The sequence below is a fragment of the Mobula birostris genome, unplaced genomic scaffold, assembly GCF_030028105.1.
Source record: "Mobula birostris isolate sMobBir1 unplaced genomic scaffold, sMobBir1.hap1 scaffold_3294, whole genome shotgun sequence".
Classification (NCBI taxonomy): domain Eukaryota; kingdom Metazoa; phylum Chordata; class Chondrichthyes; order Myliobatiformes; family Myliobatidae; genus Mobula; species Mobula birostris.
The window spans coordinates 6,927-30,866 of NW_027276360.1; the positions used below are offsets into that span (position 1 = coordinate 6,927).

Sequence of the window (23,940 nt, forward strand, 5' to 3'; positions counted from 1 at the left end):
GGGACCCCCTGTAAATACTGACACACTCCCTGGGACCCCCTGTAAATACTGACACACCCCCCCGGGACCCCCTGTAAATACTGACACACTCCCCGGCACCCCCTGTAAATAATGACACACTCCCCGGGACCCCCTGTAAATACAGACACACTCCCCGGGACCCCCTGTAATTACTGACACACTCCCTGGGACTCCCTGTAAATACAGACATACTCCCGGGATCCTGTGTAAATACAGACACACTCCCCGGGACCCCCTGTAAATACTGACACACTCCCCGGGACCCCCTGTAAATACTGAGACACTCCCCAGGACCCCTGTAAATACAGACACACTCCCTGGGACTCCCTGTAAGTACTGACACACTCCCCGGGACCCCCTGTAAATACTGACACACTCCCGGGATCCCGTGTAAATACAGACACACTCCCCGGGACCCCCTGTAACTACTGACACACTCCCCGGGACCCCCTGTAAATACAGACACACTCCCCGGGACTCCCTGTAAATACAGACACACTCCCTGGGACCCCCTGTAAATACTGACACACTCCCCGGGACCCCCTGTAAATACTGACACACTCCCCAGGACCCCTGTAAATACAGACACACTCCCGGGAACCCCTGTAAATACTGACACACTCCCCGGGAAACCCGGGAAAAAAATACTGACACACTCCCCGGGACCCCCTGTAAATACTGACACACTCCCTGGGACTTCCTGTAAATACAGACACACTCCCCGGGATCCCCTGTAAATACAGACACACTCCCCGGGATCCCCTGTAAATACAGACACACTCCCCATGACCCCTTGTAAATACAGACACACTTCCCGGGACCCCCTGTAAATACTGACACACTCCCCGAGACCCCCTGTAAATACTGACACACTCCCCGGGACCCCCTGTTAATACAGACACACTCCCCGGGACCCCTGTAAATACAGACACACTCCCCGGGACCCCTTGTAAATACTGACACACTCCCCGAGACGCCCTGTAAATACTGACACACTCCCCGAGACCTTCTGTAAATACTGATACACTCCCCGGGACCCCTGTAAATACTGACACACTCCCCGGGACCCCCTGTAAACACCGACACTCCCCAAGACCCCCAGTAAATACAGACACTCTCCCCGGGAACCCCTGTAAATACTGACACACTCCCCAGGACCCTCTGTAAATACTGACACACTCCCCGGGACCCCCTGTAAATACAGACACACTTCCCGGGACCCACTGTAAATACAGACACACTCCCCGGGACCCCTGTAAATACTGACACACTCCCCGGGACCCCCTGTAAATACAGACACACTCCCCGGGACCCCCTGTAAATACTGACACACTCCCCGGGACCCCCGGTAAATACAGACACACTCCCGGGATACCCTGTAAATACAGACACACTCCCCATGACCCCCTGTAAATACTGACACACTCCCTGGGACTCCCTGTAAATACTGAGACACTCCCCGGGACCCCTGTAAATACAGACACACTCCCCGGGACCCCCTGTAAATACTGACACACTCCCCGGGACCCCCTGTAAATACTGACACACTCCCTGGGACTCCCTGTAAATACAGACATACTCCCGGGATCCCCTGTAAATACAGACATACTCCCGGGATCCCCTGTAAATACTGACACACTCCACGGGACCCCCTGTAAATACTGACACACTCCCCGGGACCCCCTGTAAATACAGACACACTCCCCGGGACCCCCTGTAAATACTGACACACTCCCCGGGACCCCCTGTAAATAATGACACACTCCCCGGGACCCCCTGTAAATACAGACACACTACCCAGGACCCCTGTAAATACAGACACACTCCCGGGAACCCCTGTAAATACAAACACACTCCCCGGGACCCCCTGTCAATACTGACACACTCCCCGGGACCCCCTGTAAATACTGACACACTCCCCGGGACCCCCTGTAAATACTGACACACTCCCCGGGACCCCCTGTAAATACAGACACACTCCCCAGGACCCCTGTAAATATAGACACACTCCCCGGGAACCCCTGTAAATACAAACACACTCCCCGGGACCCCCTGTAAATACTGACACACTCCCCGGGACCCCCTGTAAATACTGACACACTCCCTGGGACCCCCTGTAAATACTGACACACCCCCCCGGGACCCCCTGTAAATACTGACACACTCCCCGGCACCCCCTGTAAATAATGACACACTCCCCGGGACCCCCTGTAAATACTGACACACTCCCCGGCACCCCCTGTAAATACTGACACACTCCCCGGGACCCCCTGTAAATACAGACACACTCCCCGGGACCCCCTGTAATTACTGACACACTCCCTGGGACTCCCTGTAAATACAGACATACTCCCGGGATCCTGTGTAAATACAGACACACTCCCCGGGACCCCCTGTAAATACTGACACACTCCCCGGGACCCCCTGTAAATACTGAGACACTCCCCAGGACCCCTGTAAATACAGACACACTCCCTGGGACTCCCTGTAAGTACTGACACACTCCCCGGGACCCCCTGTAAATACTGACACACTCCCGGGATCCCGTGTAAATACAGACACACTCCCCGGGACCCCCTGTAACTACTGACACACTCCCCGGGACCCCCTGTAAATACAGACACACTCCCCGGGACTCCCTGTAAATACAGACACACTCCCCGGGACCCCCTGTAAATACTGACACACTCCCCGGGACCCCCTGTAAATACTGACACACTCCCCAGGACCCCTGTAAATACAGACACACTCCCGGGAACCCCTGTAAATACTGACACACTCCCCGGGAAACCCGGGAAAAAAATACTGACACACTCCCCGGGACCCCCTGTAAATACTGACACACTCCCTGGGACTTCCTGTAAATACAGACACACTCCCCGGGATCCCCTGTAAATACAGACACACTCCCCGGGATCCCCTGTAAATACAGACACACTCCCCATGACCCCTTGTAAATACAGACACACTTCCCGGGACCCCCTGTAAATACTGACACACTCCCCGAGACCCCCTGTAAATACTGACACACTCCCCGGGACCCCCTGTTAATACAGACACACTCCCCGGGACCCCTGTAAATACAGACACACTCCCCGGGACCCCTTGTAAATACTGACACACTCCCCGAGACGCCCTGTAAATACTGACACACTCCCCGAGACCTTCTGTAAATACTGATACACTCCCCGGGACCCCTGTAAATACTGACACACTCCCCGGGACCCCCTGTAAACACCGACACTCCCCAAGACCCCCAGTAAATACAGACACTCTCCCCGGGAACCCCTGTAAATACTGACACACTCCCCAGGACCCTCTGTAAATACTGACACACTCCCCGGGACCCCCTGTAAATACAGACACACTTCCCGGGACCCACTGTAAATACAGACACACTCCCCGGGACCCCTGTAAATACTGACACACTCCCCGGGACCCCCTGTAAATACAGACACACTCCCCGGGACCCCCTGTAAATACTGACACACTCCCCGGGACCCCCTGTAAATACTGACACACTCCCCGGGACCCCCTGTAAATACAGACACGCTCCCCAGGACCCCCTGTAAATACTGACACGCTCCCCGGGTCCCCCTGTAAATACAGACACACTCCCCGGGACCCCCTGTAAATACTGACACACTCAAGACCCCCTGTAAATACAGATACACTCCCCGGGACGCACTGTAAATACTGACAAACTCCTCTGGACCCCCTCTAAAAGAGTGAGACAGTCCCCAGGACCCCTGCAAATACTGACACATTCCCCGGGACCCCCTGTAAGTACTGACACACTCCCCGGGACCCCCTGTTAATACAGACACACTCCCGGGACCCCCTGTAAATACAGACACACTCCTCGAGACCCCCTGTAAATACTGACACACTCCTGGGACCTCCTGTAAATACTGACACACTCTCCGGGACCCCCCTGCAAATACTGACACACTCCCCGGGACCCCCGGTAAATACTGACTCACTCCGCCGGACCCCCTGTAAATACCGACACACTCCTGGGACCTCCTGTAAATACTGACACACTCTCCGGGACCCCCCTGCAAATACTGACACACTCCCCAGGACCCCCGGTAAATACTGACTCACTCCTCGGGACCCCCTGTAAATACAGACACACTCCCCGGGACCCCCTGTAAATACTGACACACTCCCCGAGAGCCCCTGTAAATACTGACACACTCCCCGGGACCCCCTGTAAATACTGACACACTCCCCATGACCTCCTGTAAATACAGACACACTCCCCGGGACCCCCTGTAAGTACTGACACACCCCCCGGGACTCCCTGTAAACACTGACACATTCCCCGGGACCCCCTGTAAACACAGACACACTCCCCGGGACCCCCTGTAAGTACTGACACACTTCCCGGGACCCCCTGTAAATACAGACACACTCCCCGGGATCCCCTGTAAATACTGAGACAGTCCCCAGGACCCCCTGTAAATACTGACACACTCCCCGGGACCCCTGTAAATACAGACACACTCCCCGGGACCCCCTGTAAATACAGACACACTCCCCGGGACCCCCTGTAAGTACTGACACACTCCCCGGGACCCCCTGTAAATACAGACACACTCCCCGGGATCCCCTGTAAATACTGAGACAGTCCCCAGGACCCCTGTAAATACTGACACATTCCCCGGGACCCCCTGTAAATACAGACACACTCCCCGGGACCCCCTGTAAGTACTGACACACTCCCCGACACCCCCTGTAAATACAGACACACTCCCCGGGACCCCCTGTAAGTACTGACACACTCCCCGGGATCCCCTGTAAATACAGACACACTCCCTGGGACCCCCTCTAAATACTGACACACTCCCCAGGACCCCCTGTAAATACAGACACACTCCCTAAGACCCCATGTAAATACTGACACACTCCCCGGGACCCCTGTAAATACTGACACACTCCCCAGGATCCCCTCTAAATACTGAGACAGACCCCAGGACCCCTGTAAATACTGACACATTCCCCGGGACCCCCTGTAAGTACTGACACACTCCCCGGGACCCCCTGTAAAACTGACACACTCCCCGACACCCCCTGTAAATACTGACACACTCCCCGGGACCCCCTGTAAATACTGACACACTCCCCGAAACCCCCTGTAAAAACAGACACACTCCCCGAAACCCCCTGTAAAAACAGACACACTCCCCGGAATCCCCTGTAAATAGTGACACACTCCCCGGGACCCCCTGTAAATACAGACACACTCCCCGGGACCCCCTGTAAATACTGACACACTCCCTGGACCACCTGTAAATACAGACACACTCCCCGGAATCCCTGTAAATACAGACACACTCCCCGGGACCCCCTGTAAATACAGACACACTCCCCGGGACTCCCTGTAAACACTGACACATTCCCCGAGACCCCCTGTAAATACTGACACACTCCTGGGACCTCCTGTAAATACTGACACACTCTCCGGGACCCCCCTGCAAATACTGACACACTCCCCGGGACCCCCGGTAAATACTGACTCACTCCTCGGGACCCCCTGTAAATACTGACACACTCCTGGGACCTCCTGTAAATACTGACACACACTCCGGGACCCCCCTGCAAATACTGATACACTACCCGGGACCCCCCGGTAAATACTGACTCACTCCTCGGGACCCCCTGTAAATACAGACACACTCCCCGGGACCCCCTGTAAATACTGACACACTCCCCGGGACCCCCTGTAAATACTGACACACTCCCAATGACCTCCTGTAAATACTGACACACTCCCCGACACCCCCTGTAAATACTGACACACTCCCCGACACCCCCTGTAAATACAGACACACTCCCCGGGACTCCCTGTAAATACTGACACACTCCCCGACACCCCCTGTAAATACTGACACACTCCCCGGCACCCCCTGTAAATACTGACACACTCCCCGGGACCCCCTGTAAATACTGACACACTCCCCGGGACCCCCTGTAAGTACTGGCACACTCCTCTGGACCCCCTGTGAATACAGACACACTCCCCGGGACCCCTGTAAATACTGACACACTCCCCGGGACCCCCTGTAAATACAGACACACTCCCCGGGATCCCCTGTAAATACCGACACACTCCCCGACACCCCCTGTAAATACTGACACACTCCCCGGCACCCCCTGTAAATACTGACACACTCCCCAGGACCCCCTGTAAATACAGACACACTCCCCGGGACCCCCTGTAAATACAGACACACTCCCCGACACCCCCTGTAAGTACTGACACACTCCCCGGGACCCCCTGTAAGTACTGGCACACTCCCCGGGACCCCCTGTAAATACTGACACACTCCCCGGGACCCCCTGTAAATACTGACACACTCCCCGACACCCCCTGTAAATACTGACACACTCCCCGGGACCCCCTGTAAATACTGACACACTCCCCGGGACCCCCTGTAAGTACTGGCACACTCCCCGGGACCCCCTGTAAATACTGACACACTCCCCGGGACCCCCTGTAAACACAGACACACTCCCCGGGACCCCCTGTAAATACTGACACACTCCCCGGGACCCCCTGTTAATATAGACACACTCCCCGGGATCCCCTGTAAATACTGACACACTCCCCGGGACCCCCTGTAAACACAGACACACTCCCCGGGACCCCCTGTAAATACTGACACACTCCCCAGGACCCCTGTAAATACTGACACACTCCCCGGGACCCCTGTAAATACTGACACACTCCCCGGGACCCCCTGTAAATACTGACACATTCCCCCGGACCCCTGTAATTACAGACACACTCCCCGGGAACCCCTGTAAATACAAACACTCTCCCCGGGAAACCCCGGAAAAAAATACTGACACACTTCCCGGGCACCCCTGTAAACACTGACACACTCCCTGGGACTTCCTGTAAATACAGACACACTCCCCATGACCCCTTGAAAATACAGACACACTTCCCGGGACCCCCTGTAAATACTGACACACTCCCCGAGACCCCCTGTAAATACTGACACACTCCCCGGGACCCCCTGTAAATACAGACACACTCCCCGGGACCCCCTATAAATACTGACACACTCCCTGGGACCCCCTGTTACTACAGACACACTCCCCGGGACCCCTGTAAATACAGACACACTCCCCGAGACCTTCTGTAAATACTGACACACTCCCCGGGACCCCTGTAAATACTGACACACTCCCCGGGACCCCCTGTAAACACCGACACTCCCCAAGACCCCCAGTAAATACAGACACACTCCCCGGGACCCCTGTAAATACTGACACACTCCCCGGGACCCCCTGTAAATACAGACACACTCCCCGGGACCCCCTGTAAATACTGACACACTCCCCGGGACCCCCTGTAAATACAGACACGCTCCCCGGGACCCCCTGTAAATACTGACACGCTCCCCGGGTCCCCCTGTAAATACAGACACACTCCCCGGGACCCCCTGTAAGTACTGACACACTCCCCGGGACCCCCTGTTAATACAGACACACTCCCGGGACCCCCTGTAAATACAGACACACTCCTCGAGACCCCCTGTAAATACTGACACACTCCTGGGACCTCCTGTAAATACTGACACACTCTCCGGGACCCCCCTGCAAATACTGACACACTCCCTGGGACGCCCGGTAAATACTGACTCACTCCGCGGGACCCCCTGTAAATACTGACACACTCCTGGGACCTCCTGTAAATACTGACACACTCTCCGGGACCCCCCTGCAAATACTGACACACTCCCCGGGACCCCCTGTAAATACTGACACATTCCCCATGACCTCCTGTAAATACAGACACACTCCCCAGGACCCCCTGTAAGTACTGACACACTCCCCGGGACCCCCTGTTAATACAGACACACTCCCCGGGACCCCCTGTAAATACTGACACACTCCCCGGGACCCCCTGTTAATATAGACACACTCCCCGGGATCCCCTGTAAATACTGAGACAGTCCCCAGGACCCCTGTAAATACAGACACACTCCCCGGGACCCCCTGTAAATACAGACACACTCCCCAGGACCCCCTGTTAATATAGACACACTCCCCGGGACCCCCTGTAAATACTGACACACTCCCCGGGACCCCTGTAAATACAGACACACTCCCCGGGACCCCCTGTAAATACAGACACACTCCCCGGGACCTCCTGTAAGTACTGACACACTCCCCGGGACCCCCTGTAAATACAGACACACTCCCCGGGATCCCCTGTAAATACTGAGACAGTCCCCAGGACCCCTGTAAATACTGACACATTCCCCGGGACCCCCTGTAAGTACTGACACACTCCCCGGGACCCCCTGTAAAACTGACACACTCCCCGACACCCCCTGTAAATACTGACACACTCCCCGGGACCCCTTGTAAATACTGACACACTCCCCGGAATCCCCTGTAAACACTGACACACTCCCCGAGACCCCCTGTAAATACTGACACACTCTCCGGGACCCCCCTGTAAATACTGACACACTCCCTGGGACCCCCGGTAAATACTGACTCACTCCTCGGGACCCCCTGTAAATACTGACACACTCCTGGGACCTCCTGTAAATACTGACACACTCCCCGGGACCCCCTGTAAATACTGACACACTCCCTGGACCCCCTGTAAATACAGACACACTCCCCGGAATCCCCTGTAAACACTGACACACTCCCCGAGACCCCCTGCAAATACTGACACACTCCCCGGGACCCCCAGTAAATACTGACTCACTCCTCGGGACCCCCTGTAAATACAGACACACTCCCCGGGACCCCCTGTAAATACTGACACACTCCCCAGGACCCCTGTAAATACAGACACACTCCCCATGACCTCCTGTAAATACTGACACACTCCCCAGGACCCCCTGTAAATACTGACACACTCCCCGGGACCCCTGTAAATACAGACACACTCCCCGGGACCCCCAGTAAGTACTGGCACACTCCCCGACACCCCCTGTAAATACAGACACACTCCCCGACACCCCCTGTAAATACTGACACACTCCCCGGGACCCCTGTAAATACTGACACATTCCCCGGGACCCCCTGTAAACACAGACACACTCCCCGACACCCCCTGTAAATACAGACACACTCCCCGGGACCCCCTGTAAATACTGACACACTCCCCGGGACCCCCTGTTAATATAGACACACTCCCCGGGATCCCCTGTAAATACTGACACACTCCCCGGGACCCCTGTAAATACCGACACACTCCCCGGGACCCCCTGTAAATACAGACACACTCCCCGGGACCCCCTGTAAATACAGACACACTCCCTGGGACCCACTGTAAGTACTGACACACTCCCCGGGACCCCCTGTAAATACAGACACACTCCCCGGGACCCCCTGTAAATACTGAGACAGTCCCCAGGACCCCTGTAAATACTGACACATTCCCCGGGACCCCCTGTAAATACAGACACACTCCCCGGGACCCCCTCTAAATACTGAGACAGTCCCCAGGACCCCTGTAAATACTGACACATTCCCCGGGACCCCCTCTAAATACTGAGACAGTCCCCAGGACCCCTGTAAATACTGACACATTCCCCGGGACCCCCTGTAAGTACTGACACACTCCCCGACACCCCCTGTAAATACCGACACACTCCCCGGGACCCCCTGTAAATACCGACACACTCCCCGGGACCCCCTGTAAATACAGACACACTCCCCGGGACCCCTGTAAATACTGACACACTCCCCAGGACCCCCTCTAAATACTGAGACAGTCCCCAGGACCCCTGTAAATACTGACACAATCCCCGGGACCCCCTGTAAGTACTGACATACTCCCCGGGACCCCCTGTAAATACTGGCACACTCCCCGGGACCCCCTGTAAATACAGACACACTCCCCGGGATCCCCTGGAAATACTGACACACTCCCCGGGACCCCCTGTAAATACAGACACACTCCCCGGAATCCCCTGTAAATACTGACACACTCCCCGGGACCCCCTGTAAATACAGACACACTCCCCGGGACCCCCTGTAAGTACTGACACACTCCCCGGGACCCCCTGTTAATACAGACACACTCCCGGGACCCCCTGTAAATACAGACACACTCCTCGAGACCCCCTGTAAATACTGACACACTCCTGGGACCTCCTGTAAATACTGACACACTCTCCGGGACCCCCCTGCAAATACTGACACACTCCCTGGGACCCCCGGTAAATACTGACTCACTCCGCGGGACCCCCTGTAAATACTGACACAGTCCTGGGACCTCCTGTAAATACTGACACACTCTCCGGGACCCCCCTGCAAATACTGACACACTCCCCGGGACCCCCGGTAAATACTGACTCACTCCTCGGGACCCCCTGTAAATACAGACACACTCCCCGGGACCCCCTGTAAATACTGACACACTCCCCGAGAGCTCCTGTAAATACTGACACACTCCCCGGGACCCCCTGTAAATACTGACACATTCCCCATGACCTCCTGTAAATACAGACACACTCCCCGGGACCCCCTGTCAGTACTGATACACTCCCCGGGACCCCTGTAAATACAGACACACTCCCCGGGACCCCCTGTAAATACAGACACACTCCCCGGGACCTCCTGTAAATACTGACACACTCCCCATGACCCACTGTAAATACTGACACACTCCCCGAGACCCCTGTAAATACTGACACACTCCCCGACACCCCCTGTAAATACTGACACACTCCCCGGACCCCCTGTAAACACTGACACACTCCCCGGGATCCCCTGTAAATACTGACACACTCCCCGACACCCCCTGTAAATACTGACACACTCCCCGGACCCCCTGTAAACACTGACATACTCCCTGGGACCCCCTGTAAATACAGACACACTCCCTGGGACTCCCTGTAAATACAGACACACTCACCGGGACCCCCTGTAAATACTGACACACTCCCCGGGACCCCCTGTAAACACTGACACACTCCCCGACACCCCCTGTAAATACAGACACACTCCCCGGGACCCCCTGTAAATACTGACACACTCCCCGGGACTCCCTGTAAATACTGACACACTCCCCGGGACCCCCTGTTAATACTGACTCACTCCCCGGGACTCCCTGTAAATACAGACACACTCCCCGGGACCCCCTGTAAATACAGACACACTCCCCGGGACCCCCTCTAAATACTGAGACAGTCCCCAGGACCCCTGTAAATACTGACACATTCCCCGGGACCCCCTCTAAATACTGAGACGGTCCCCAGGACCCCTGTAAATACTGACACATTCCCCGGGACCCCCTGTAAGTACTGACACACTCCCCGACACCCCCTGTAAATACCGACACACTCCCCGGGACCCCCTGTAAATACCGACACACTCCCCGGGACCCCCTGTAAATACAGACACACTCCCCGGGACCCCTGTAAATACTGACACACTCCCCAGGACCCCCTCTAAATACTGAGACAGTCCCCAGGACCCCTGTAAATACTGACACATTCCCCGGGACCCCCTGTAAGTACTGACATACTCCCCGGGACCCCCTGTAAATACTGGCACACTCCCCGGGACCCCCTGTAAATACAGACACACTCCCCGGGATCCCCTGTAAATACTGACACACTCCCCGGGACCCCCTGTAAATACAGACACACTCCCCGGGACCCCCTGTAAGTACTGACACACTCCCCGGGACCCCCTGTTAATACAGACACACTCCCGGGACCCCCTGTAAATACAGACACACTCCTCGAGACCCCCTGTAAATACTGACACACTCCTGGGACCTCCTGTAAATACTGACACACTCTCCGGGACCCCCCTGCAAATACTGACACACTCCCTGGGACCCCCGGTAAATACTGACTCACTCCGCGGGACCCCCTGTAAATACTGACACACTCCTGGGACCTCCTGTAAATACTGACACACTCTCCGGGACCCCCCTGCAAATACTGACACACTCCCCGGGACCCCCGGTAAATACTGACTCACTCCTCGGGACCCCCTGTAAATACAGACACACTCCCCGGGACCCCCTGTAAATACTGACACACTCCCCGAGAGCTCCTGTAAATACTGACACACTCCCCGGGACCCCCTGTAAATACTGACACATTCCCCATGACCTCCTGTAAATACAGACACACTCCCCGGGACCCCCTGTAAGTACTGATACACTCCCCGGGACCCCTGTAAATACAGACACACTCCCCGGGACCCCCTGTAAATACAGACACACTCCCCGGGACCTCCTGTAAATACTGACACACTCCCCATGACCCACTGTAAATACTGACACACTCCCCGAGACCCCTGTAAATACTGACACACTCCCCGACACCCCCTGTAAATACTGACACACTCCCCGGACCCCCTGTAAACACTGACACACTCCCCGGGATCCCCTGTAAATACTGACACACTCCCCGACACCCCCTGTAAATACTGACACACTCCCCGGACCCCCTGTAAACACTGACATACTCCCTGGGACCCCCTGTAAATACAGACACACTCCCTGGGACTCCCTGTAAATACAGACACACTCACCGGGACCCCCTGTAAATACTGACACACTCCCCGGGACCCCCTGTAAATACTGACACACTCCCCGACACCCCCTGTAAATACAGACACACTCCCCGGGACCCCCTGTAAATACTGACACACTCCCCGGGACTCCCTGTAAATACTGACACACTCCCCGGGACCCCCTGTTAATACTGACACACTCCCCGGGACTCCCTTTAAATACAGACACACTCCCCGGGACCCCCTGTAAATACAGACACACTCCCCGGGACCCCCTGTAAACACAGACACACTCCCCGGGACTCCCTGTAAATACTGACACACTCCCCGGGACCCCCTGTAAATACTGACACATTCCCCATGACCTCCTGTAAATACAGACACACTCCCCGGCACCCCCTGTAAATACTGACACACTCCCCAGGACCCACTGTAAATACTGACACACTCCCCGGGACCCCCTGTAAATACAGACACACTCCCCGGGACCCCCTGTAAATACTGACACACTCCCCGGGACCCCCTGTAAATACTGACACACTCCCCGACACCCCCTGTAAATACTGACACACTCCCCGGGACCCCCTGTAAATACTGACACACTCCCCGGGACCCCCTGTAAATACAGACACACTCCCCGGGACCCCCTGTAAATACTGACACACTCCCCGGGACCCCCTGTAAATACTGACACACTCCCCGGGACCCCCTGTAAATACTGACACACTCCCTGGGACTTCCTGTAAATACAGACACACTCCCCATGACCCCTTGTAAATACAGACACACTTCCCGGGACCCCCTGTAAATACAGACACACTCCCCGGGACCCCCTGTAAATACTGACACACTCCCCGGGACCCCCTGTTAATACAGACACACTCCCCGGGACCCCCTGTAAATACTGACACACTCCCCGGGACCCCTGTAAATACAGACACACTCCCCGGGATCCCCTGTAAATACTGAGACAGTCCCCAGGACCCCTGTAAATACTGACACATTCCCCGGGACCCCCTGTAAATACAGACACACTCCCCGAGACCCCCTGTAAGTACTGACACACTCCCCGGGACCCCCTGTAAGTACTGACACACTCCCCGGGATCCCCTGTAAATACAGACACACTCCCCGGGATCCCCTGTAAATACCGACACACTCCCCGGGACCCCTGTAAATACTGACACACTCCCCAGGACCCCCTCTAAATACTGAGACAGTCCCCAGGACCCCTGTAAATACTGACACATTCCCCGGGACCCCCTGTAAGTACTGACACACTCCCCGGGACCCCCTGTAAAACTGACACACTCCCCGACACCCCCTGTAAGTACTGACACACTCCCCGGGACCCCCTGTAAATACTGACACACTCCCCGGGATCCCCTGTAAATACTGACACACTCCCCGGGACCCCCTGTAAATACAGACACACTCCCCGGGACCCCCTGTAAATACTGACACACTCCCCGGGACCCCCTGTAAATACAGACACACTCCCCGGGACCCCCTGTAAATACTGACACACTCAAGACCCCCTGTAAATACAGACACACTCCCCGGGACCCCCTGTAAATACTGACACACTCCTCATGACCCCCTGTAAATACTGACACATTCCCCGAGAGCCCCTGTAAATACTGACACACTCCCCGACACCCCCTGTAAATACAAACACACTCCCCGGGACCCCCTGTAAATACAGACACACTCCCCGACACCCCCTGTAAATACTGACACACTCCCCGGCACCCCCTGTAAATACAGACACACTCCCCGGGACCCCTGTAAATACAGACACACTCCCCGGGACTCCCTGTAAATACTGACACACTCCCCGGGACCCCTGTAAATACAAACACACTCCCCGGGACCCCCTGTAAATACAGACACACTCCCCGGGACCCCTGTAAATACAGACACACTCCCCGGGACCGCCTGTAAATACAGACACACTCCCCGGGACCCCCTGTAAATACAGACACACTCCCCGACACCCCCTGTAAATACTGACACACTCCCGGGACCCCCTGTAAATACAGACACACTCCCCGGCACCCCCTGTATATACAGACACACTCCCCGGGACCCTTGTAAATACAAACACACTCCCCGGGACCCCCTGTAAATACTGACACACTCCCCGGGACCCCTGTAAATACAGACACACTCCCCGACACCCCCTGTAAATACTGACACACTCCCCGGGACCCCCTGTAAATACTGACACACTCCCCGGGATCCCCTGTAAATACTGACACATTCCCCGGGACTCCCTGTAAATACAGACACACTCCCCGGGACCCTCTGTAAATACTGACACACTCCCCGGGACCCCTGTAAATACAGACACACTCCCCGACACCCCCTGTAAATACAGACACACTCCCCGACACCCCCTGTAAATACTGACACACTCCCCGGGACCCCCTGTAAATACTGACACACTCCCCGGGACTCCCTGTAAATACAGACACACTCCCCGGGACCCCTGTAAATACTGACACACTCCCCGGGACCCCCTGTAAATACTGACACACTCCCCGGGACTCCCTGTAAATACAGACACACTCCCCGGGACCCCCTGTAAATACAGACACACTCCCCGGGACCCCCTGTAAATACTGACTCACTCCCCGGGACTCCCTGTAAATACAGACACACTCCCCGGGACTCCCTGTAAATACAGACACACTCCCCGGGACCCCCTGTAAATACTGACACACTCCCCAGGACCCCCTGTTAATACAGACACACTCCCCGACACCCCCTGTAAATACTGACACACTCCCCGGGACCCCCTGTAAATACTGACACACTCCCCGGGACCCCCTGTAAATACTGACACACTCCCCGGGACCCCCTGTAAATACTGACACACTCCCCGGGACTCCCTGTAAATACAGACACACTCCCCGGGACCCCCTGTAAATACAGACACACTCCCCGGGACCCCCTGTAAATACTGACTCACTCCCCGGGACTCCCTGTAAATACAGACACACTCCCCGGGACTCCCTGTAAATACAGACACACTCCCCGGGACCCCCTGTAAATACTGACACACTCCCCAGGACCCCCTGTTAATACAGACACACTCCCCGACACCCCCTGTAAATACTGACACACTCCCCGGGACCCCCTGTAAATACTGACACACTCCCCGGGACCCCCTGTAAATACTGACACACTCCCCGGGACCCCCTGTAAATACTGACACACTCCCCGGGACCCTCTGTAAATACTGACACACTCCCCGGGACCCCCTGTAAATACTGACACATTCCCCGACACCCCCTGTAAATACTGACACACTCCCCGGGACCCCCTGTAAATACTGATACACTCCCCGGGACCCTCTGTAAATACTGACACACTCCCCGGGACCCCCTGTAAATACTGACACATTCCCCGACACCCCCTGTAAATACTGACACACTCCCCGGCACCCCCTGTAAATACTGACACACTCCCCATGACCCCCTGTAAATATAGATACACTCCCCGGGACCCCCTGTAAATACAGACACACTCCCCGGGACCCCCTGTAAGTACTGACACACTCCCCGACACCCCCTGTAAATACTGACACACTCCCCGGCACCCCCTGTAAATACTGACACACTCCCCATGACCCCCTGTAAATATAGATACACTCCCCGGCACCCCCTGTAAATACAGACACACTCCCCGGGACCCCCTGTAAATACTGACACACTCCCCGACACCCCCTGTAAATACTGACACACTCCCCGGGACCCCCTGTAAATACAGACACACTCCCCGACACCCCCTGTAAATACTGACACACTCCCCGGGACTCCCTGTAAATACTGACACACTCCCCGGGACCCCCTGTAAATACTGACACACTCCCCGGGACCCCCTGTAAATACAGACACACTCCCCGGGACCCCCTGTAAATACTGACACACTCCCCGACACCCCCTGTAAATACTGACACACTCCCCGACACCCCCTGTAAATACTGACACACTCCCTGGGACTTCCTGTAAATACAGACACACTCCCCATGACCCCTTGTAAATACAGACACACTTCCCGGGACCCCCTGTTAATACAGACACACTCCCCGGGACCCCCTGTAAATACTGACACACTCCCCGGGACCCCCTGTAAATACAGACACACTCCCCGGGACTCCCTGTAAATACTGACACACTCCCCGGGACCCCCTGTAAATACAGACACACTCCCCGGGACCCCCTGTAAATACTGACACACTCCCCGGGACCCCTGTAAATACTGACACACTCCCCGGGACCCCCTGTAAATACTGACACATTCCCCGACACCCCCTGTAAATACTGACACACTCCCCGGCACCCCCTGTAAATACTGACACACTCCCCGGGACCCCCTGTAAATACAGACACACTCCCCGACACCCCCTGTAAATACTGACACACTCCCCGGGACCCCCTGTAAATACTGACACACTCCCCGGGACCCCCTGTAAATACAGACACACTCCCCGACACCCCCTGTAAATACTGACACACTCCCCGGGACCCCTGTAAATACTGACACACTCCCCGGGACCCCTGTAAATACAGACACACTCCCCGACACCCCCTGTAAATACTGACACACTCCCCGGGACCCCCTGTAAATACTGACACACTCCCCGGGACCCCCTGTAAATACAGACACACTCCCCGGGACCCCTGTAAATACTGACACACTCCCCGGGACATCTTCTCAATAAAGCTACTCTGCCGGCGGATTTCCAGTGGCTGCAATCTCCTTGTGGGACCCTATGCTGTTGCCATGGTGATATTCCAGCCCGGAGCAAACTGGGAATTCCCCGTTCCTCTCTCTGACGTCAGTGCAGCTCTCCTCCCAGACCCTAGGGGGTAGCGGAGCACCGCGAAGGGACCATCTTGCCCTGAACGCGAACATCGTTGTCAATTCGTCGCTATAAAAGGCGGCGGCGCCAGCCGCTCCCTTCTCTTCAGGGCGAGCGCGGCCGTGATGGGGTGAGGTTGAGTCTATTTTAAAACCGGATTTTGGGGGCGGACTGATTCAATCAGTGACGGCTTAATTCCCTACTGGCATAAACATCCACCCTTCTCTTCACCGAGAAGTCTGTCGGTTCCCCCGGGACTGCGCCCGTTCGGTTTGCCCGGGCCCTGGCCCGCCGGCAACGGTCACGGCTTTTACGTTCCGCGCTTGCGCACGGTGGGCATGTGGGTTCCGAGCGCAGGCGCAGTACCGGAGTAAGGTCGGAGCCGGCAGGTCGGTGACCACGTGGCTTCTAAGTTGATCACTTTTTGACCCATCAGAATGGCATTTGTTGCCTGTGTTCGGGTGCAGAAAGACGCCTCTTGGAATTGTATTTGTTGTCTGGCCGCATTAGCGAGCTTTTTATAAGACTGCAGTGAGAAATTTGCAAAACAGTGGAATATAAGATGAAAAGGAACAGTTGGAAGTTCTTCATTGGGCTGGGAAGCTATGTTGCAGAGTTTTGACCCGAAATATCGATAATTTCTTTTTTATTTTTCCTCCTGATTCACGAGATTCTGTAGATGCTGGAAATATGGACCAACACGCAAACCCACAAATGCTGGATATTCTCAGGAGGTCAGGCAGCATCTACAGAGGGGATCGAAGTTGACTTTCTGGGCTGAGAAGATGGAGTGTCTGTTTAATCCACTCTATAGCTGTGGCTGCTGAGTTCCTGCAGCTTTTTGTGCGTGTGTGCCTGTTACTCGAGATTTCCAGCATGTGCAGTATCTCTTGTGTTTGTGAATGGGGGGGGGGGAGAGGGAGCCTGTTCAGATTCCATGTGATTACGGCCGAATCTTCATTGCCTGTTCCTCCTTTACCCCGGAGATGCTGTGGTTGGTGCAGTGATAAACTGCCCCCAGTATGTGAATAGCTTGGATAGTTAGAAACTTTATTGATCCCAAAGGAAATTAGTGTCACAGTAGCATTATGAGTGCACAGATACACAAGTATTAGAAGAGAAGTAAGAAAGAATAAACAATGTTACCTCAAACAGTCTAATGGGGGGGGGGGGGGGTCATCACTTCCCCAGCTGTAGGTTAGATCAGGGGTCCCCAACCTTTTTTGCACTGTGGATCGGTTTAATATTGACAATACTTAGGTGGACTGGCTGACCGGGGGTTGGGGGGGTTGTTCAAGTAGGGTTAAAATCACCTCAACATGTCTTTTACAGTTCGGGTTGCCAACTTTCTCACTCCCAAATAAGGGACAAAAGTAGCAGTCAAATCCCGGGATACTTTACCCCAGGAAAGACTACCATGACCATGAAGCCTTGCGTGGGCACCTGTGTGCGCATAGATGCTGATTTTTTTTCCGCCCACAAATCGGTCTTGGCTTAATCTTCCCAGCTACACTGTAGATACATTATTTCTACTTTATATAGGCTGTGCAATTATCATATCATTCCTGCTTTTACTTTATGTTAGTGTTATTTTAGGTTTTATGTGTTATTTGGTATGGTTTGTTAGGTTATTTTTTGGGTCTGGGAACGCTGAAAAATTTTTCCTATATAAATTAATGGTAATTGCTTCTTTGCTTCACGCCATTTCGGCACGAACGATTTCATAGGAATGCTCTACCTTAGTGGGGGGAATACGGGACATGGGCGGTCCCGTTTGGGACAAACCAATTTAGCCTGATATACGGGATGTCCCGGCTAAAACGGGACAGTTGGCAACCCTATGTTCAAGTTCAACAGTGCGTGACGGAATGAGGAAAGGTGCAGCTGACTCGTACCGTTTCCTCGCGGCCCGGCAGCACATGCGTTGTGGCCCGGTGGTTGGGGACCGCTGGGTTAGCTCATTATAGAGCCTAATGGCCGAGGGTAAGGATGACCTCATATAGCACTCTTAGGAGTTGCAGGGGAATGTGGGGTAAAGGATCGAGCTGCTCAGTTGGCTCTAGCGTTTCTGTGGCGTGAGTGGAATTTGCTAAACATTGGCCCACACTGGACCTTCCTGTGTCTTGTGGCACACAGGCTAAATGCTTTCAGCTCCAGTCAGGATTTTCTTTTTTTAAAAAAAAGAGGAAATAGAGAAAGAGGTGGAGGGAGACACAGCACAGAGGCAGGGCCTTTGGCCTAATACGTCTGTACTAACCATCAAACACCATTTTAATGGGGGAGGGGCTTGGATTCTTCTATCATTCAATCTATGGGGTTTTGTTTCGTGGCTGTCTGCGAAGAATAAGAATTTCAGGTTGTATGCCGTATACGGTCTCTGACATTAAATTAAACCTTTGAACCGTTCCCTAACCTGATCCTATTTATCTCACATTCCCTATAAAGTTGGGCAGCATCTGTGAAGACAAGTTTAATGCTTCAGTTTAAGAATAAATCCTCTGCCTCTACTGATGCTGCGGGTAATTTTTTGAAGTATTGGATACAGTGCCTTGTGGCCTGTTTCGTGGCAGACCACCCAGTAAACCCCCCCCCCCATTTAACCCTAGTCTCATCACGGGACAATTTACACTGGCCAATTAACCCACCAACGGGTACGTCTTTGGATTGTGGGAGGAAACCGGAGCACCCGGAGGAAACCCACACAGTCACCGGGAGGAAGTTCTGAGATTTTCTGTGTTATTAGATCTTTTTCTGTGTGCTAGTTAATTGGGAATGGGCACATTTTTTTGAGAGTGTACTGGGGGACGAGAAGTGCTGAGCGCTTCTTGTAAGGAGCTGGGTGATGACCCGAACGCCTGAGATCGCCATGTCGCTGAGTGGCCAGAGTGCATTTCCTGGCAGTGATCTTATGATTCCTCGTTTGGGGGGGGGGGGCATTCTAAAACAAACCCCTCCCGTTCTTGACACGCCTGCGTCTGCCCGTGGCCTGTGCGTGTGTTTGCGGAGGGAGAGCAAACTCCGCCAAGTCTTCGGTGCCAGCGGGCCGCCGTCTCCTGGTCCTATCCTCGTCGGCTGAGACACTTCATTGCTGCGGAGGGGTTCTGCTGGGCATAGAGCCACTCGGCCTGACCAGTCAGTGCCAACCCAGCTAATCCCAGTTTCCGGCATTCAGCCCTTGTCTATCCAAGTGCTGCCTACCCCTCTCATGCACCTATCCGGGTGCTTCCTAAAGATGCTACTGTAGCCACCTGAGCCACTTCCTCTGGCAGCTCGGCTCGTTCTCCAGCTGCACTGGCAATTCCGTTCACTAGCGAGCGGCGTAATTCTCCCAAGTCAGTTACCACTGTCCTCCTCCCATTTTCTGATTCAGTAACTCCTACGCAGTTATTTTTCACCCAGTAGTGTAGTGCCTGCCACAACGGTTTACAGTGCGGGTCACCCAGCTTGAATTCCCGACGCTGCCCGTAAGGAGTTCGTACGTTCTCCCCGTGACCGCCTGGGTTTCCCCCTGGCGCTCCGGTTTCCTCCCACAGTCCGAAGGCGTTTCAGTTGGTAGGTTAATTAGTCATTGTAAATTGTCCTGTGATTAGGCTGAGGTTGAAATGGGGGATTGCTGGCTGATGTGGCTTGAAGGGCCTGCTTTTATTTTAATAAATGAATTATAAATACATTTCAGATTCATCTTCACAGCCTGTTTCTCTGCATTGGGAATGCTACAACCATCTGATTGCTATTTCACAGTGGGGAAGTTCACTTCACTAACCCTGCTGTTCTTTCCACAGGTGGCGAGCTGGCGTTCGATCCCTGCAGCCGGTTCTGGAGTGGTGGTGGTGGGGGGGGGGGGGTCACATTGCTGAGTGTATGAGTGTAGGACTGGAGGGGAGGGGGCGGGGGGTTCACCCAGTGTTTGACCGGTTCTAGGGTGGGTGAGGTTCAGGCAATGGACTCATGTCAGAAGCCCCCAGTGGGGAGGTGGTGGGAGTCCGGCCGGGGACAAGGTGGTCCTAGTAAAGCATGCAATCCCGCAGCCAGTCTCAGCAGAGGTGTACGGTTGAGTGGGGAGAGGGTCGGGCGATGTGGAGGCAGGGGCTTGAGAGAATGGCACTGGGGGAGCAGGCAGTCAAGAATCAGGCTGTGACTTCCTCAGGATATCTGATTCGCCTCAGCAGAGAACGTGCTGGGAATGGGATGGGTATATTGGGCCAAAAGGCCTGTTTCGGTGCGGTACAGTTCCAAATGTGTGAATGTCATGACTTGTGTGTTCCATGCCTTGGCTCTGTGCTCACCACATGCAAGACAGGCTCCACTGAGGGGGTGGCTGAGGCTTGTAGCTCCTCGGGGTGGGGGGTGGCCACTGAACATCCAGTGCAGTTACTGAGACCAGGCAGCCACTTGGGATAGTAAGGGAGGGGCAGAATGGTTGGCAATGTGACTCCCCCCGGCTGGAGCTGTCGACGCGGACGCAGATCATGTGGGTAAGTGCTGTCTCCGTCCGCTCGCGAAGTGGGCCGGTTCCTGTTCGGGCAGTCCGCGGGCCGTGTGACCATTCCCAGCAGTCCGGGGCTGGGACCCGCGGGTACGTCGTGGTCCACCCCTTTCCTGGCCAAAGCGGGGACCCTCCTGTTCTTGACACGCCTGCGTCTGCCCGTGGCCTGTGCGTGTGTTTGCGGAGGGAGAGCAAACTCCGCCACGTCTTCGGTGCCAGTGGGCCGCCGTCTCCTGGTCCCATCCTCATTGGCTGAGACACAGTTCCTGGGGTTCTATCCCACTTCGGGTGTGAGAGGGTTGTGGTGGGGGGGGATGCCAGCATGTGAACACGATTGGCTGGCTCTCGCTGCCGAGAGGAAACGTGAGTCGCTCCTCTGGGTGTGTGGGTGTTCTTGGATCCTTGTAGCTTTAAAGCTTAACCCTGGGTCCTGCCTCTCTCCAGGTTATTGCGACTCGCTGGGACAGCACTCGGGAGCGAGCAACGTCAGAGCAAGTTCCAGAGGCCGGAGCGCTTCCCTGTAAACACCCGGTGAATGAGCGGGTGGGATGTCCATTGGGGGGCATTTGGTGCCAGAATGAACAGGTTACAATAGCCAAACCATTCACCTGCTGTGACTAAGTTCCATGTATTCTTACATCAGACTATTTGGCCCATCAAGTCAATGACGGCTCTTGGAGTAATCCCCACTGTTCCCCCAAAACCTATTCTCTCAATAGTTCAGAGACAGCTCATTCCCCCTGCCATCAGATTTATGGTCCATGAACACTAATTCATTATTCCTTTATTGCAATATTTTTAATTTATGATTTCTATCTTCGCCCTGTACTGCAGCTGAAAAAACAAATTTCACGTGATAAGATGGTGATCATTTCTGTTCTGTTTCTACTTCCTGATGCTGACCCTCATCTACACACTTGGGGGGTGGGCGGACCTTGCAGTGGCCCGTAAACTCCGCTTGGGCTTGCAGCAGGTGGCGACCATAATCGATGTTTCGATGACAAACTCTGTCTTCTTCATCAATGATGAAGCCTGGTGGAGAAGGCAGAGTTAGTCATCAAAATGTTGGTTATAACCCAGCTCCTGTGCCTGGCTGGAAGCCCGAGAGGAGTTTATTCGTGATGTTCGCCAGGAAAGCACTAAATCCTGTTTTACAGTGGCCAGTCAGCCCATTGACCTACACCTGTTCGGGTTGTGGGAGGAAACCAGAGCGACTGGGGGAAACCCACACGGTCACGGGGGAACGTGCAAACTCCACACACACAGCAGGGGCTCCACCACCTGTGTCCTCTTGTGTCTGACCCTGGGTTTTATCTGCCGCCCTACCTGGTCTCCACAGCCTCTTGAGCTTTAAGTAAAAAGAATTACTGGTCTTAACCACATTCAGTGCCCAGAGAATTCTCAATTCCAAATATTCCTCCTAATTTCCTGCCTCTATTCCCAGGCACCAGTCTGAGGAAACGGTCCCTCATTATTGTCCCATTGCAGACCAACCACCCCCTGCCCCCCCAAGTTCTTTCCCCATTTGAAATTGTCATGTACCACTCACCTAAGTCTTCTAAATAGACAGTAACCATCTCAGTGGATTGGATTATAAGTGCGTTTATTACTTGCAAGGGAAGATTGCCTTTGTGTGTTAAGTTGTTGGTAGGTAGCTTCAATCTTGCAGCTGAAAACAGATCATTTTTCTGTTTAACTTCATGTCTTTGAGGTCATTAATTGCATTCCTGTCTTTCCTTGCATCCCATCTTGAATGAGCCTCATTCTCTGCTTTTAGTCATGTCATTGTCAAAACACTCCCTGCTATAAACCACATACTCTAGAAGCAAGCTTTTTATCCAACCACATCAGCAAATTAGCAAAGCACTCTGGGATCACGCGGGTTCCATTTTGCTACACTACATTTACAAAAGTTATAAAATTCATCAGGACTTCAGGGTTACAGATAGGTTTCCACAAAAGCAATATCTCCTTCCTCCAAGGGATCCAGTCTGCTGCCTCCCCAGGCAAATGTATCCCTTGGTGTTTCTCTCTCCAGAGAGTAGTG

The 23,940-nt window shown here is 54.5% G+C and overlaps 2 non-coding genes across 2 annotated transcripts; both read left to right on the forward strand.

Moving 5' to 3' along the window:
* The first annotated feature begins 20,357 nt into the window (after positions 1–20,357).
* LOC140192984 (small nucleolar RNA SNORA57) lies at positions 20,358–20,490 on the forward strand. Its single transcript, XR_011884542.1, has one exon. It is a non-coding gene; the product is annotated as a small nucleolar RNA SNORA57 (small nucleolar RNA).
* A 1,533-nt stretch (positions 20,491–22,023) lies between these two features.
* On the forward strand, positions 22,024–22,156 carry LOC140192983 (small nucleolar RNA SNORA57). The gene has a single exon (XR_011884541.1). It is a non-coding gene; the product is annotated as a small nucleolar RNA SNORA57 (small nucleolar RNA).
* The last annotated feature ends 1,784 nt before the right edge of the window (positions 22,157–23,940 follow it).